Raw genomic sequence first — 16,078 nt, 5'->3', positions numbered from 1 at the left:
TTCTCCCTGTAGGCTGCGGTGGAGCTGGACTCGCTGCGGCGTCTCCGGGAACTGGATCTTTCGCGGCGGCGGGGGAGGGGGGAGATTTGCTTCGGATGGAAAGCGAGAGGGGAGGGCGCTGCTGCTTCCTGTGTGCTGTTCCTTGGACCCGTTCCCCGGCAATCGCCAGGGCGCCTCGTCCGCTCCAGGCTTCGTTCTGAGCGCCGGCTGTCGTCGAGCGCTTGGGAACGGCAGGGACAGAGAGCGATTGTGCCCCTCGGGCCAGCAGCTGCAACTTCCAGGGAGAAGGTAACGACTCTACGGGGGTGGGGGAATAAACTGAGCCGCACTTCTTTTCTCTGAGGAGGACCCGAGTGTGGCCGGGCAGAAGCCGGAGCTGGCGCGCGCTCTGTCTCTCCCCCTCCTCTCTCTCCGCCTCCTTGTTCGTAAAGAGCATTCGCAGTGCTGTCCCTTGAATCAGCCTGAAGCAATTAAGTGGTGGAGCCGCGATCTTGGACTCCCACGTTGCTCTTTGCTGGCATTCCTTTCTCCGGGGCGTGTGGGCAAGAGAGTGGGAGGTAGGGCAGGTAACAGCTGTTCTGTGGGAAAATGGCCACACCCACCCCGCGATGCGTGGGGGAAGGGACGACCTTATCCAGTCTGGTGGGACAGAGATGGGCGCACGGGCTGATTTGAAGTTTAAAAGTTAATAACGCTTCAGCGTTCTAATATGGGATGCCTCACGTCTTTATTATATACACACACACATATACACATATACATACTTATTTAGAATATTTTAACGCCACCCCTCCAGGAACTTGCCTTACTGGTGTCCCCTGCATGCCCTTGACTGCGAAGGGGAGGTCCTCCGGAGGTGGGGAATCCCTCTGTTGTGTAGCAAACTCCTCCGACTGGTGTGTGAGTGTGTGTGTGGTGGTGGGGAGGCATAAGGCTACAGAGCGCCTTTTGTAAAGGCTGTGTGGTGAACTGCTTTCCACACTGAAACTTGAGCCAGAGGGCCTGCAGTAGAGTGTGGCAGTATCTCTGTTAAAAGGAATAGGTAGTTTCAGCCATGAGTCTCCCCCCCCCCCCATCCTTCCCCTTTCAAGGGGCATTGGGGCAAACTGCTATATTGATGTTAGGAAATTATAATCTCTCCTGTATGCTTTTTCTCTAATGGTGTTCTGTAACTTCTAATTAGAGATGTTTAGTTTTTGTAGGTAAGCAGGATGGGACTAAATAGTATCTTCAGGTAATCTGGGGTTGATTGTTAAAAGGTGGGTAGTCAGAGATGGTCTCCAGACAAAAATCATGTTTCCTGTTATGTCACATTTTTCAAACTGCTTCTAGCCCATGTATTCCGTGGGATCAAGGTGGATAACATAAATAGGAAGAGGCAGTCTTGATAATGAAGAAAATATAAGATGACCCCTGCCTCCACAGTCTTTTTGTGCAAGGAGAGACGGTGTAGGTAGAGATGCTGTTTCAAACTGTATTTTATACAGAAAATCAAAGTGGCAAGCCTTGTGCCTTTAATGTTGGGAAGTATCTACTGCTCTGCTCTGTTGATCTGTCCGGTGAAGGTGAATTGTGTAAAGGTCTGGTTGAGTGGCATTTAAGTTGGATTTTCATGATTATCTGGCTCCACAGATTTTGGTAACCCTGGCAAAGAAAGAAAGAAATTAATATGCTTTACTGGGTTTGTAATGCTAGATTTCTAATATATCTGGAGAAGAAAGACCATCTGTGGTTTGTCCTTACTTGGTTGCAGAATAGGTCAGAAGTTCCTCTAAGGAAATGTCAGAGGAGCTTTGCAGACTGTACAAACCTATCAACCAGTTAAACAGCTTTTTGTGCCAGCTATGTTTTCTTTACTTGTTGCACTTAATAAGATCTATTTCTTTGAAGGGCTCGTCAGAGGGAGGAGGGAGAAAGCCACAAGCTGCTTCAAACATGCACTTCTGAATTTCTCCAAATGCCTTCCTAAATTGCTAGGAGCCTTTTTATATTGTAATGTTGAAGAATGTCCATGGTTACTGGTATAGACCTCTAAGACAGCTTCTTATCTTGCTTGGAAAACAGCATGTGTTCCTTTGGCTAGTCTCTCTTGCCTCCTCTTCTCCCATAAAATAAAGCATTTTCAAGGTATGCTTCACAGAGTAAAATAACAATTGCTGGATGGAACTTCCTGTTTCTAGGTGTGAATTGATCTCTGGGTGGAGCAGAAGTGGAATTCTTTCTAATGCATTGCACAATCAGATCCGTTGTGGTTCAGGGGAGCATTTTTTGCCTCAATTATTATGTCTGAACTGTACTGCAAGGGTGCATGTCACCATGGGTACTGGGATTGAATAGCTGCTGTACGTCACTTCAGATGTTAATTTCTTGTTCTTTGAAACTGTCTTCCTTAGTAAAAAAAAATATAAACATGGCTCATATCCCTTCAGTGTCCTTGGTCTAGGCAGGCCTGCTGCTCCTGAGACAAAAATGAGCAATCTTCCATTTGCCCTCTTTTTGTGGCCAGCTGTTCTGAGATGCATTTAGTACCTCTGTGCCTGTATTGCCTGGCATTTAATCCAAAGGGAAACATAGCAGCACTGCCCCCATGCCTTAACTGTAATGCCTCATTTACTATAGGTTAACTGAAAAGCAGTTGTTTTGAAACCTGAAGAGAAAGTGAAATGAAAGAAATAAACACAAATTGTTGCCTATAGGTATCAGGTAATTTATCACTTACTAAACTCTTAGAACAAAGATTGAGTCCAGTGGCACCTTTAAGACCAATTAAGTTTAATTTTGGGTATAAGATTTTGTGTGCATGCACACTATCTGATGAAGTGTGCATGCACACAAAAGCGTATACCCAGAATGAAACTTTGTTGGTCTTAAAGATGCCACTGGACTCAAACTTTGTTCTGTTGCTTCAGACCAACATGGCCACCCACCTGAATCTAAACTATTAGAGGTTAGATTCTTGTAGTTTTCCATCTCTGCTTACCCAAGGTTGGATCTTCTAGACCAAAGATGGAGGGGAAACTCCTGGGCACTATTTTAATCAAATCTTAATCAATCAGAACTTCATAACTGGGTCTTCTATTAGTAGACCTCTGTAGTGGTATCCCTTTTTTAAGTCCCAAAGGCAAGCTAAATGAACCTTTCTAATCAGGTTTCTCTTTCATCAACCCCCTCCTGACAAGGAAAGTAACTGTTCAGCCCATTCATCTATATTTGCTTCTTGCCATATGCTAGCTTCAGGCACAGTCTGGTTAACTGAAGAAACACACCTGATACAGGAGAGACAATGGGAACTGACTGGCTTATAAAAATTTTAGGGGTAATTGAAGTGAGTGGGGTTAGGGAGCTCTAAAGACATTTCAGACATAAATTGCAATATTCATAATGTTGTTTATGAGTGGTGCATGCATATATAATTACTTTTGTCTACGTCTTGTATTTTCATGTGTTACTTTATGCACATATATACCATTAATAAATGGCACTCTGCATAGATACTTTATACTGACTCTGAATGCATTGCCTGGTTGGCCTCTTTGTTTATAGCAGAAGATACATATGTTGTTTTTGTTGTTCAGTCGCACAGTCGAGTCCGACTCTTCGCGACCCCATGGACCAGATCCCGCCAGGCCCTCCTGTCTCACTGGCTAAATTAGTAGGTGTTCTACAGAGGTGAGTGTTCTTGTAGGAACACCTGAAGTGGTCTGCCTGCCTTGACCCGTGAAGTACCAATTCACAACAACTTCAGATGGAAAAAAGCATTCCTTGCTAAAGTGTTCTGATGTGCTCCCTTCCTCCTTTGGAACTGTATACAGAACTTTTCTATTACTATTTTAATATTCTAATCATATTTTGGGGGGTGGAAATTGCTGTCAAGTCACAGGTGACTTATGGTGACCTCATGGGGGTTTTCAAGGCAAGAGATGTTCAGAGGTGGTTTGCCATTGCCCACGTACACATCACAACCCTGGTATTCCTTGGAGGTCTCCCATCCAAATATTAGCTAGGGCCAGTCCTGCTTAGTTTCTGAGATCTGACGAGGTCAGGGCATTCATATTTTTAGAGGTTTTTTTTATAAACTGTGTATTTGTCTCTACAATCCTCATTTTCCCCCTCTGTTACTTTTATAAGAATATATTCCTCACTGGAGTAGGCGGACTTAACTTTTGTATAACTGTTAAATTGAAGGGCCTATTGCCCACTCAGAACAATGGCTTTTGGATCTATTAGTGGGAAGAAAATTTGGCAAGACTTAATGTAACATTTTGCAATGTGCTGATGGATACTGCCAGTGTACCCAATGCACACAGCTTTGGGGCAGGAGGCTGATGAAGCAATTAGTACCTGAAAACTCAGTTCTGATTGCATGAAATCATGGTACAAAGGCATGCTGGATTTGGAATAGGTATGTGCATCTATATAAAGGTTTTGAGCAGGGCTTTTTTTGTAGAAAAAGCCCAGCAGGAACTCATTAGCATAATAGGGCACACCCAACAGCAGAAATTCATTTGCTTATTAGGACACCTAACCCTAACCCCTGACAGCACAGCTCATTAGCATATTAAGCTACACACCCCATGTTCGCAGAAGTGTGGTCATCCAGACACACTCACCTTTTGCTTCTTATTCTGTTTACCTTATTTGTTGTCAAAACCCAGGGCTTTTTTTGTAGCAGGAACTCCTTTGCATGTTAGGCCACACACCAATCCTAATGAGTTTCTGCTGTTGGGTGTGGCCTATTATGCTAACAAGTTCCTGCTGGGTGTGGCCAACTCGGGAGCCAGCCGGAACTCCGTTCCTGTGCGTTCCTGCCCAAAAATAGCCCTGGTTTTGAGGATGCTTGTGGACTATGTAATCCTCCATAAACCATACTGCACTCATAAACTGCCTTCTTAATATACCAGCAGTGTGCACAACAGATTATCAACACAGTCTGCTGGAACAGAATACAGAAACTCATGCAAAAAGGCCAAAACAAATCTTTTTCTGTTCACCCAATGACTACCAGCTTTCTCTGATTTTCCATGCTCATGCAAGACAAATCCCTTTCTTTCTGTGTGGATTTTAGTTGAGAATGCATATGTGATTTATAAATTAAACAGATAACTAGATTGTTTTTAATGTACGTTGAGTATTTCCAAAGGAAGCCTATTTTGTCTATTATCACAGACCTACAAAATTGTAACCAAGGTGTGGCAAAACATTCCTCACACTTACACTTAGTTTTAAAAGGGTGTTTTCAAAAGTTGACAGAGGTTGCATACTCAAATGGTGTACCATCGAATGTTGGACATAGCTCCTTGGCCAAGTGCTTCATATCTGTGAAGATCTTGTTGGTAGATGATTCCAGCATTATTGCACAACCAGATGAACAGCCATGAGGGGTTTGGGTTGGGCTGCTAAATAAATTTCATAGATTAGAGTGATCCTTAACATAAATTGGCTTTCCTTGCTGTTAAAAAAACAGCAACACCTTTATACTGGCATTAGGTGGATATTAATTAGTAATGATTCTGGTGGGAGGCAAATGGAGGTGAGAATGCTGGCTGACTGACCCATATCTGATCCATGGCTTGTGTAGGTGTGATTTTGTTCAGCATTGACCGCACAATACCTCCTGGATTACTTAGCCAGTGACAGGGCCAATAATGCCAAGCTGTGCTGAACTATCAACAGTCTAGCATAGGATTAATTTAGTTCATTGAGAGAAGATTTATAATAGTGTCGATCATAGTGCTTGTTTTAAAATAGGGCATTGTCTTTTTAAAAAGTGCTTTTACTCCAGATCTTCACGAACTCAGTAATGCTTTTACTTTAACCCATTGTAGTAATGCAGGTGAACTGCCATAGTATATTAACAGTTTATTTGTCAAGGTATCGGCAGCTTCTGCATACCTAATTTATCGCAAGTTAAGGCAATAGCTATGTACCACAAAGTATGAAATAGCAACGTTCAGTGAATAGAGACTTGGTAAAAGATCTTAAGGAGGTTACATAGAAATCAGAGTTAAAAATTATTGGGAAGTATATTGGGCTAGTATTCAGAGTCCAATGGGATTATGTTTAATCTCCAGCCATTTTCATCAGGCACTTTACATGAGTAAATCCATACAACATACCTACCTATTGGAATCTATCAGTCTTTAAGGTGTCACAGGACTCGCTTTTGTTTTAAAATACTTTTTAGTAGGTCATTATTCTTCCTGTTTTACAGATAAACTGGGGGGTGAACAGAAATCTGAGCCAATTGCTAACTAAGGTCTCTGGTGAGCTTTCTACTTCATAGCTTATGCTTTTAACCACAGACCTTCTAATGTGTGCTTCAACTCATCTGGTGTTCATTTTCAGCTGCATTTGTTCTTTGCTGCAGTCCTGGTGTCTTCATATTTTCATAGCTATCTCTAAGCTTGACATAATCACATGCTAAGTCAGGCAACTGGTCCCTTACCTCTCTCACTTCGATCTAGCCACAGTGATCCGTTCAACAATTACCTCAAGGTTAGACTATTATAACTCACTCTGCGTAGGGCTACCCTTGAAGCTGACCTGGAAATTACAGCTGGTCCAACGTACCTGTGAGACCATATATGTCTCCCAAAAAATACTACGCTCACAAGATCAAAATCTGCTAGTGATCTGAGGCCCAAGAGATGTCCGGCTGTCCTCGACCGGAGTCAGGGCTTTTTCGTCCCCAGCTTCTGCCTGTGGAGCTCTCTACTTGGAGACATCTGTGCCCTGTGGGACCTTGTACAGTTCCGCAGGGCGTGTAAAACAGAGTTGTTCCACCAGGCCTATGGTTGAGGACAGCAACAGTTTTCCCATTTCATCCGGCCCAGGAACCCACCCCTTGGAGGAAGTGACCACAGGCAGAACACCATCTAGGGTGAAAGGTTAATGGTTTTACTGGAAACCAAAACTGATGGCTGGGTTTTAATTTAATTAATTTATACTTTCAAATGTTTTAAACTGAATTGTATTTTAAATATGTACACCACCATTCCAGGGGAGGGCAGTTTAGAAATTCAGTAAATAATAATAAATAACAATAATACTTAATACCTATTAATATTTAACACATTTTAAACATTATTAATATTCATGTATTGAATATTAAAAGCTAAGCACTTTATAGCACAGGAACCTTGCATCTCAGGCCTGCATAAATTTACCTTTGAAGTCCACAGTGGAGAATATTCTGCATGATCGGAAGTAATCACTCCCAGTGTTTGTAGCTCTAACAGAGTTCGACCCGTAATTTTGTTTTGACCATAGGTTCAATTAACATATTGCCAACACAATACATTTAAGGGCATTCCATTTCCTCCTAGAAAACCTTTCTAGAGTCATAGCTTCAGTATCCTCCCCACACTCCAGCTGCATTCTTCAGACTGCTGTCTCCTTGTGGTGCCTGCTTATAGGGCTGCCCATATGGTCACAGCTTTTTCTGTATTATGTCCAGTGCCCTGGAATGGCCTGCCAAATAGGTGTGGCCGTAGAGGATCCTGTCACTCACTGCATTTGGGAAGGAATGTAAAGTGTTTTATTTCAGAAGGCATATACTATTTTTTGACAGATGCAGCTGTATTTTGAACCTGTGTGCTGTTTTCATCTTGTCAATGGACAGTCATTTTTTGTGTCCTTGCATCTTTTGTTGTTTGAGTCAAAGGGGAAAAGGTGGGATATAAATATATTTTAAATAAAACAAAACAAGATTGGATGAAAATCAAGAAATCTAAAAATAGCATTAGGTGTAGATTATCATCCTTTAGGGAACATTCTAGCCTTGTGTCTTCTTTATCTCCTTTAAAATTGAAGTCAAGATTATCTTGGCCTTAACAAATTCAATAAAACTGGCTTGTATCCTACCACTTAATTAAACAAAGTTTGAAGCTTCCACTTAAGTTGGAAGAAGTTCTTGCAGCATAAGGTAGGAGACCACCCATTGGGCTTAAGAATATTTTCATGGGATGTGCAAAAAATGCATATAGTTGTCTTTACTGAAATGGCAGGGCAGAACTATTTTGTGTACTTTTTCAGTTCAGATAAATGTTTCTCCTCACTTACTACCTTTTAAAAAGAATTGTCTATGCTAGTTCATCTGAGAAGCTCAATACAAATGAATATTTTTTATTTTCAAGGTAAACACTTCCATTAACTTTCAAAAAGGTTTAACTGAGAGTGTGATACTTTTTAAAAGTTTTAACTGAGTGTATGATATGCAGTTTGTCTAGCCTGTGGTTAGCAAAATGATTGCTGTAAAGGTGATAATTGTGCAGGTGAGTATTCTGAAATGGTTAAGCCTCCCCCCCCCAACTTTGAGGAATGTAGCAACTCAAAACAGAAAATCACCTATTGTGATTTTTCTTCCATAAACTCTTCTTTTCTCACTTTGTTGTGGGATTGTCTTGTTGCTGTGCATGCTTGGCGGTGTAGTCTGTGAAACAACATTGCAACTCAGCGTTGCCTATGTTGAGCTTAGAGGAGGAGTACTCCATGTTCTTGATAAAGAGTAGGTGATTTCCTGTGTTGTAGGAAGATGATGTGGTGCAGTAAATTCCTAAGTGAATGCATACATCTATATTTACCTCCTATTTCCCCACACACACACACACACACTTTTATTCTGTTTCTCTTCTTCTCTGGCTGCTGAGGATCCCTCAAAAATGCTAATTTTGCAGGCTTAGGTTTGTGGCAGATATTTAAGTTTGGCTATAGCAGTTACTGCAGACTGCTGTTCTAGTAAATCATAGTAAATGTTCTGGTAAATCATAGTTGTTGGTAATAGTCACACAGAGCTTGTTCTTCGTAACAGCCACTGTTTTTTGCCAGTATCTAAATAGAGTTGTCATGGTCATGAACAGTGTTCCCAAACTAGTAACATCTTGAAAGTCATCATCTCTACTTATAATGTGAATGACAACAGGCTATAGAGGCTGTAGGCTGAAATATTTTTAATAAGACCGTTAAAGAAAAAAGACCCGAACTGTGCAAACTGCAGGCCAATATTTTGCCTCTGGAATGAAGACGTGATTCTCTAAGTGGGAGAAATACATGCTCTGTGGCTGAGTAGGAGCAAACATGCTAGTTAAATGGGGGAGAGGAGAATGATGTAAGCCACATTAAGTGGAGTGTGAATGAATTATATCCACAAATATATGGTGCAAATAAGCCAAATACAACTTTTAATGTTTGTGTGTATCAAGAATGGTAATTATCATACAAGTGAGAAACTGAGTGACAGCTGAAAGGTTTTGGTGCAAGGGATGTAGTGTGAAGCTAATAATTATCATATTTCCTCTTGCATAATAATTGTGAGATCTTTCCTCTTGAACCTATGAGCTCAGTGCTTTTCCAAAACAGTCAGTGTTATTATTCAATCAATGCACCCTCTGAATGCACATGATTGTGATGTTTAAATATATTCAGTGCTTTCATGTATATAGACCTTGTTTTGCAGTTATGGGATATCTCACAGAAGCTGTATTGCCAAGGGGTATGCATTTGGGAATGACTTCCTATACCAAGATCCTGTCTTCTATTAGAAGTGAATGTAAATACTGTTAGGAGGAAGCTTTAGGCACCTTTCTACAATGTGTGCCTTATTCTTAAGCATTATGTTGGCACAACCATTATTTGAAAGCAAAGTGGGTTTGTCAGTGGAACAGTTTAGGGAATTACAGCATAACTTCCTATTTAAAAGGATTTTAAAGGGCACAAGAACAGTACAATCAAGTTGGAAAAAAAGTAACATAGATTCATGCATCCCCCCATCAGTTTAAGACTTCTTCAAATAAACTTTCATTTATTTAAAAAAATTATAACCTTCTAATTTTTGCCCAAGGTAACGTACAATATATATATTGTATAAATATAAATATAAAATACATAATGGTGTAAAACGCATTACAATAGCCCACATTACAGTAGTTTGGTGAGAGGGTATGGTGTTGTGGCTCAGTGTGGTTTTACCAGCTGAGCCTAGAAGGGAAGATAGTTTTCAAATAAGGTGTGACAGGGGGGCAGGGGGAAGCGGTACCGGAATCCCAACTATTTTTACATAGTATGATACTGGTCATATAACTATCTAGGATAGGCACAGTAGTCCTTTCTTGTACATCAGCTTTGCTAACTGGTGTCACTGCCTTCTGCTCAAAATTCAGTTTCAGGTTAGTAGTATACTTTGTTTACTAAGTGTTTAATGTATTCATTTATACTTTGTTTACTAAGTGTTTAATGCATTCATAGTGCTTCCCCCCCCCCCCCTGTATAATTGTGCAAAACAATAACACATTGGGAAGAAGAGTCTAGTCTTGCTTCCATCCAACCTTGACCTAATCTTTATGTATGCAAGTTATTTTTTGATGGGAGATCAGGAGGGAAAGACAACAAGCCGATTGCACACCTGCAGCCTGAAGGGGGTATGGTCCATGAAAAATGTTACTACTTAGTTTTTCCCAGGGATCATTTCCTGCAGGAGCACACAGGAGCGGAGCTCTGGTAGTAAAGAGCCCAGGGGGCAGGCACATGCAACAAGCCCCACCCCCTGCTCCCAGCAGCCCTCAGTCAGAGCAAGAAGCAGCCAGGTAAGTTGTAGAGCTCCCCCCCGGTCCCCCTCGGTCCAAAACAGTCCAGTGGCACCTTTAAGACCAAGTTTTATTCAGGTACAAGCTCTCCCTCCTCTGCGAGGACAGATCTGCACATTCCACCCCCCCCCCAATAGCTAGCAATCTACGAAATGACCCCTGGTTTTTCCTAAATATATAAATTGGACCTGAGAGAAATGTAAGAGAGCATGCTTTGAAGTACTAGTTATGCAGTACACGCACAGTGTCCCATCCCAGAAAACTGTTTAGCCATCCAGGCTGTTGCTCTGCTCTAAGGTCGGTCTATCCTCAGAAAGCTAAGGATGCCATGCGTAGCCTGCAGGGGAAGAACTGTCACTGATGTGGGACATGCAGCCATCAATGTTATACAGCCGGAAAGTGGTCTGTGTGCTCTAGGCCTCCTGGCCTAATAATCAGAGTGTGCATTATGGATTGGATCCAGTGAACTGTTAATGTAACAAGTTTCTGGAGATCTGTTGCCTTTCTCTCCTGAAAACCTATTTCTGAGGGCTGGGGAAACACTCAAGAATAGATTGGGATAAAATATAAAGGGCTGCCGTTTAAGGGAATATCAACAGAAATCAACCCCTTCCATTTCTTGTGCAAGATCTTCTACAAACAAAGCAAGCGTGTGTGGGGAGCGAACCATGCTTTCTTGTTTCAGCCCTACATCACACTATGCTGCTGAGATTTCCGTAAGCCTCAGGAGCAGCTTTTTGAAGGGCAAAGCATCTGTTCCATTCATAGGATCCAACCCAAAAGTATGTTGAGGGATAGTGGAAAGAATATTGTTACACATACTGCAACTATGTGTACCTCTCTCAGGAGATACTCCTCATGTATTTCAGACGTTGGCCCAAAGGGTTTTCATAGGGTTGTTCAATTCTGTGTGGCTTCATGCATGCTTTAGATGTTGTCTCTCTTTGAGAAATGGATGATGCATTTGTGTTTAATGTGGAGAGTGCATCTGGGCTCCATCCCATGCTGTGGGAAACGTCATCGAGGTTCCTTGAGGGTGGTGTCCTGGCTGCTCGTTCTCTTCCACATGCTGTTCCCCAGAGGCCTCCAGAGTTGCAAAATAGACGGGTGTACAGCTATTGGCTCTTAGGCTTGCCACTTCTGGATGGCTCTGCTTTTCATGTTTTGGATTTTCGCCTTGGAGGAAGCAATTGAATAAACTAGTTGACAATGGCAGAAGTGTGAACAATGACCCTTCCACCATCAAAGCAGAGGAACTGGTTACAATGAGGCAGGGGTAAAGGACCCCCTCCCCTTCCTTCCCTTTCTGTCTAGTTCCACTTGTCTAGTACACACATCTTCAGGTTAAGCATACCCCCAAAAATCTGTTTTTTCTTCCATTATAAATGTAGACCAGAAAGCAGAATTATAGGCTGTCACTTTTGCAGTGCATTAGTTCGGGAGATGTCTTACAAATGTGGGGCTATTAAATAAATAAATAAATACAGCAGGTAAGCAGTTCGGTTTAATTGTTTCAGCAAGGGACACACAGTTATAGAGAGTTTTTGAATACATAAGGCATAACTGCTGTGGATGGCTCTGCCTTAAGAAAACACAGTTGTAAGTGGAGCAGGCTCGTAGCTACAGCGGGGGTTTGGGGGGGCTCCACCCCCTTTCTTAAAGGCACAGCCCCACAAGCATTTCTCATGTAAATGCTTTTTTCAATCATTTTAAAACATTTGAAAGAGGCGTGTTCTCCTTTAAGCAGAGTGGGCTGCTGTAGTTGACTAATTCCCGCACTGAGCAAGGGGGTTGGAGTAGGTGACCTCTAGGATCCCTTCTGTGTAAAAAACCTGGTCTCCTTTAAGAGAGTTTTTCTGCCTAAGGGTTAGCTTTCTTGACTATAGAAGTCATCACCCCCACTTGCTGGTTTGTTATCAGAATTGTTGTTTAGGCAGGCAGAAGTGATTATATTGCAGCAGCTGAGAACTGTCATCTACAGTGGTTGACAGCTTGCAACTTAGAGATCTATCCTGGTAAACAACTTTCTAGTGGCTACATGGCTTTTCTTTCTGCACAGAGAATTTCAGCCCCACCAGAAAAAATTTGCCTCACAAGCCACAAAATGCTGGCTGAAGTGGAGTGAATGAAAACAGTCAGGGTTGGCCTAACCTTGAGGCAAACCTAGGCGATCACCTAGAACAGCAGCCAGATTTTGATTTGTTGAGGCCTCCTATCTCACCTCAGGCCTTGCAAGAGGATGAAGAGGAGGAGGATATGGTAGCAGCTGTTGGACAACCGTGGTTATGGTCTATCTCATTTCTGCTGTGGGCAAGTGAGTTGGAGCCAAAAAACTGGACATTGCATGCCCTGAAAATGTGGTTCCTCTTACTGTACTTTTGATAAAACTTTTAAACTAATCCTATTAGAACTGACAGACAGTACTCACCTGCTGTAAGTTTTGTTAATTCCACAATTATCTTGTAGTTAGTTATAGCACTACATTCTTGTTGTTAAGCTTCTTGTTACAATTTGTTATATTCTCTGTAATTAAAAAATAAAAATAAAAATTTGAATTGAAAAAAAATGTGGTTCCTAAGCCAAGCTGGGGGCAGCTATGGAAGAAGAAGACGAGGAGGAGGATTTATACCCTGCCTTTCACTCGGAGTCTCAGAGTGGCTTACAAACTCCTTTCCCTTTCCCTCCCCACAACAGACACCCTGTGAAGTAGGTGGGGCTGAGAGAGTTATTTCCAGAACTGTCCTTGAGAGAACAGCTGTGACAGAACTATGGCTTGCCCAAGGTCTTCCAGCAGCTGCAAGTGGAGGAGTGGGGAATCAAATCCAGTTCTCCCAGATTAGAGTCCGCGCACTTAACCTCTGCACCAAACTGGCTGATTCTGGGGAGGAAAGACTTGGGAAAATGCTTCCGCTTGCTTGAGCTCTCAGTATGAAAGATGTGGCTGGGCTCAAGCCTGCCTGGAAATCATACATTTGTTTCCATAGACAGAGCAGGTATGAGCTGGCTAGTGGCTTCCTCAAGGCTCAAAACCATGTCGCAAGCAACTTATTGCCCAATTTGCAAAAGTATGTAAAGCCAAGTTCTAAATGTTCACACAAATTGATAGCCTAGTGCAAAAGGATTCCAACCCAACAATGATATTAGGGTTAATGAATTTTTTAAAAAGCAATAAAATATATGTTATTGTTATGCTGTTCATTTTGAATGCAGTGAGTAAAAGTTCATTCTAGACATATCGCTTGTTTCTCTATTGAAGGAGAAGGCACCAAAGTGATAGCTTGTGTGGGGTGCCAAAGAAACCTTGTGCCAGCCCTGCAAATAGTGCCTGTACGGCAGGCTTAGTGGAAAATCGACTTGGGTACATGGCTGACGCAAAAGCCAATTGCAGAGCATTTTCCAAACTAAAGGAATTGGTGGGGAAAAAATCTAAAATGAGAGACTGAAGAAAAACATGAACCTTCACAAAGAAAGAATCAATCAAATTGACTTCTTGGCCAATAGATGTGTTTTACAGTACTTCACATTCTAAAGAATCAGTCAAAATGGTGTTTTTTTTTTACTTGTTGAAATTTTTAGTTCTTTAATTCTATAGCAAAATCAAATATGCTTGTGATCTGGATTCAGAGTACATTCATTTTTATTTAAAATGCGTGATTATTCTGCTCTACTTGGCTCCACTAGTTCCTTGGCTCAGTTTGTGGTATCATTGTTCTTAAATGTCCTTGGAAACATGGCAAATATCACAGTGAAAAACAGGGATTTTATACTGCTAATATAAATGTGGGCAGGCAGCTTTTCCTTGCAGTCAAATTATAGTTCAGCTGCTTCACAATGAGGATGAGGAATGTATAAATCAATTTCTAGTAGTGATCAAATGCAGAAAAGCCTCAGAGCTTGTGCTATAACGAGAAAAATGTAGGTTAAATACTGGGGGGACAATCTGGCATTGTTTATAAGCTGCCAGTTAGGAGACTAGAACAGCATAGCCCTGTGTAGCTTATACAAGGTCATTTGGATAGGTATCCACTCAGGGAGGGTTTGGTGGTAAAATTATTAGTGCCACCGTAGGCAGATAAGCTACTACCCCTTCCATCTTAAAACTCTCATACACTCACAAACCTGTCTTCTGGCTTTCACAGGAAAGCTTTCTATTTTAGAATGAGAAATGTCCAAAACACACATGGCAAAATTAATTCTAGGCACCACAGTGTTGGGTTGTCCATGTGGAAATGAGTCAATGTAAGTGATGCCATCATATATCATGAAGTTTAAAAATATCACGACTGCAGTTGATGAGGACAGCAGCTTGGAAACATAAGCTAGGCACTATAAATGGTGAGAAATGGTGCTATTTAGGAGCTTGTGGGAATAGTGCAAGAACAGGTGGCAGTACACTTTTAGGTGCTGTTCAAAATAATGAATGATGGTGATGACAGTGTGTCTTCCTCTAGCTATGGCATGCTTGCCTGCAGTTTCACAGATAACCATTCCAGATGGATTAAAAAAACAGGGGAAGCTGGAGGAAGGTCTGGTCTCTCAGTTATCAGCCTGCTCTTTTGTCTTGAAGGCAAAATAAAATATGTTGCTCTCTGTCTAGTGAACAACTTTTGTGAAGATGAACTGATTGCAGCCGTATCATATATAGAGATGCAAAGGCCTGGAAAAATCTAGGATAATTTAGGGGCAATGCTCCCTCTAAGCTGTGGAGTCTTGTGAGCAAAAATTCTACTTTGTGAGCTACGGGCATTAAAGCTGTGAGTGAGCAATTTGGCTACTGCATAAATTCCTTCCTGAGCTAAGACAAAAATGTGTGAGCCAGAGGCTAAAAAACTGTGAGCCAGCTCACACTAACTCAGCTTAGAGGGCACACTGCTTAGGGGGTATTTCTTTTCCCAAGAATTTTTCCAGTTTCTCCCACCGAAAAAATGGAAGTTTAGGGAAGCATTTAAATAAACGTCTATGAAATATTTTCTCTTTTAGACTGAGTGTAGTGCTCTTAAAGACAGGGTTTTACTCAGTCAGAATGTATAGTATGAACATGATTATGTAAGACTACAGTGTTCATTCTGTCTACTGTAGATATAGGATACCTGCAAGAATATATTTATCTCTGAATTCTGCTTAATGTTGTCCACAATTAATATGCTGTAATATGTATAGTGGCAACACCATGTAAGAGTTCAGTGTTTCCATATTTTTCACAGCATGGCTATAAATGGGTCCCATGCAAGCAACCTCCAGAAGTGCTGGAGGAACAGAGGCAGTGTTTTGAACTGCGAACTATATCCCTTTAAATTGCAGACATCCTATCTGATTCAACATGCATTCTCTTCAAAGATTTATCAGTTTATTACTGGGATTTTTGAAGATGAATTCCTGTACTTCTGTAGCATTCCTTGGCTTTACTCTTCTTTGTCAGTGGGAGATATTCCTGTATTATGTATCAGTCAAAGATCCCTGCATGTTTTACACGCTGCTTTGTCTGGGGATCTGTAAGG

At 41.6% G+C, this 16,078-nt stretch overlaps 1 protein-coding gene across 4 annotated transcripts in view; it reads left to right on the top strand.

Annotated features, from left to right (window-relative positions):
• Positions 1-16,078, top strand: part of PACSIN3 (protein kinase C and casein kinase substrate in neurons 3) — a 40,059-nt gene that overhangs the window by 116 nt on the left and 23,865 nt on the right. Inside the window, exon 1 of one of the 4 annotated variants that reach the window (XM_015426412.1) lies at positions 162-288. The exons of the other annotated variants lie outside the window; for them this stretch is intronic. The gene's annotated coding sequence lies outside the window, so the exon portion shown is untranslated. Of the gene's footprint in view, positions 1-161; positions 289-16,078 lie in introns of those variants that run through there. 4 annotated transcript variants of the gene reach the window in all.

Source organism: Gekko japonicus, unplaced genomic scaffold (genome assembly GCF_001447785.1).
Source record: "Gekko japonicus isolate JY-2015 unplaced genomic scaffold, Gekko_japonicus_V1.1 scaffold835, whole genome shotgun sequence".
In the NCBI taxonomy this organism is placed as follows: Eukaryota; Metazoa; Chordata; class Lepidosauria; order Squamata; family Gekkonidae; genus Gekko; species Gekko japonicus.
Note: the sequence above shows the minus strand (reverse complement) of the source record. Positions and strands in the feature narration are given on the sequence as shown.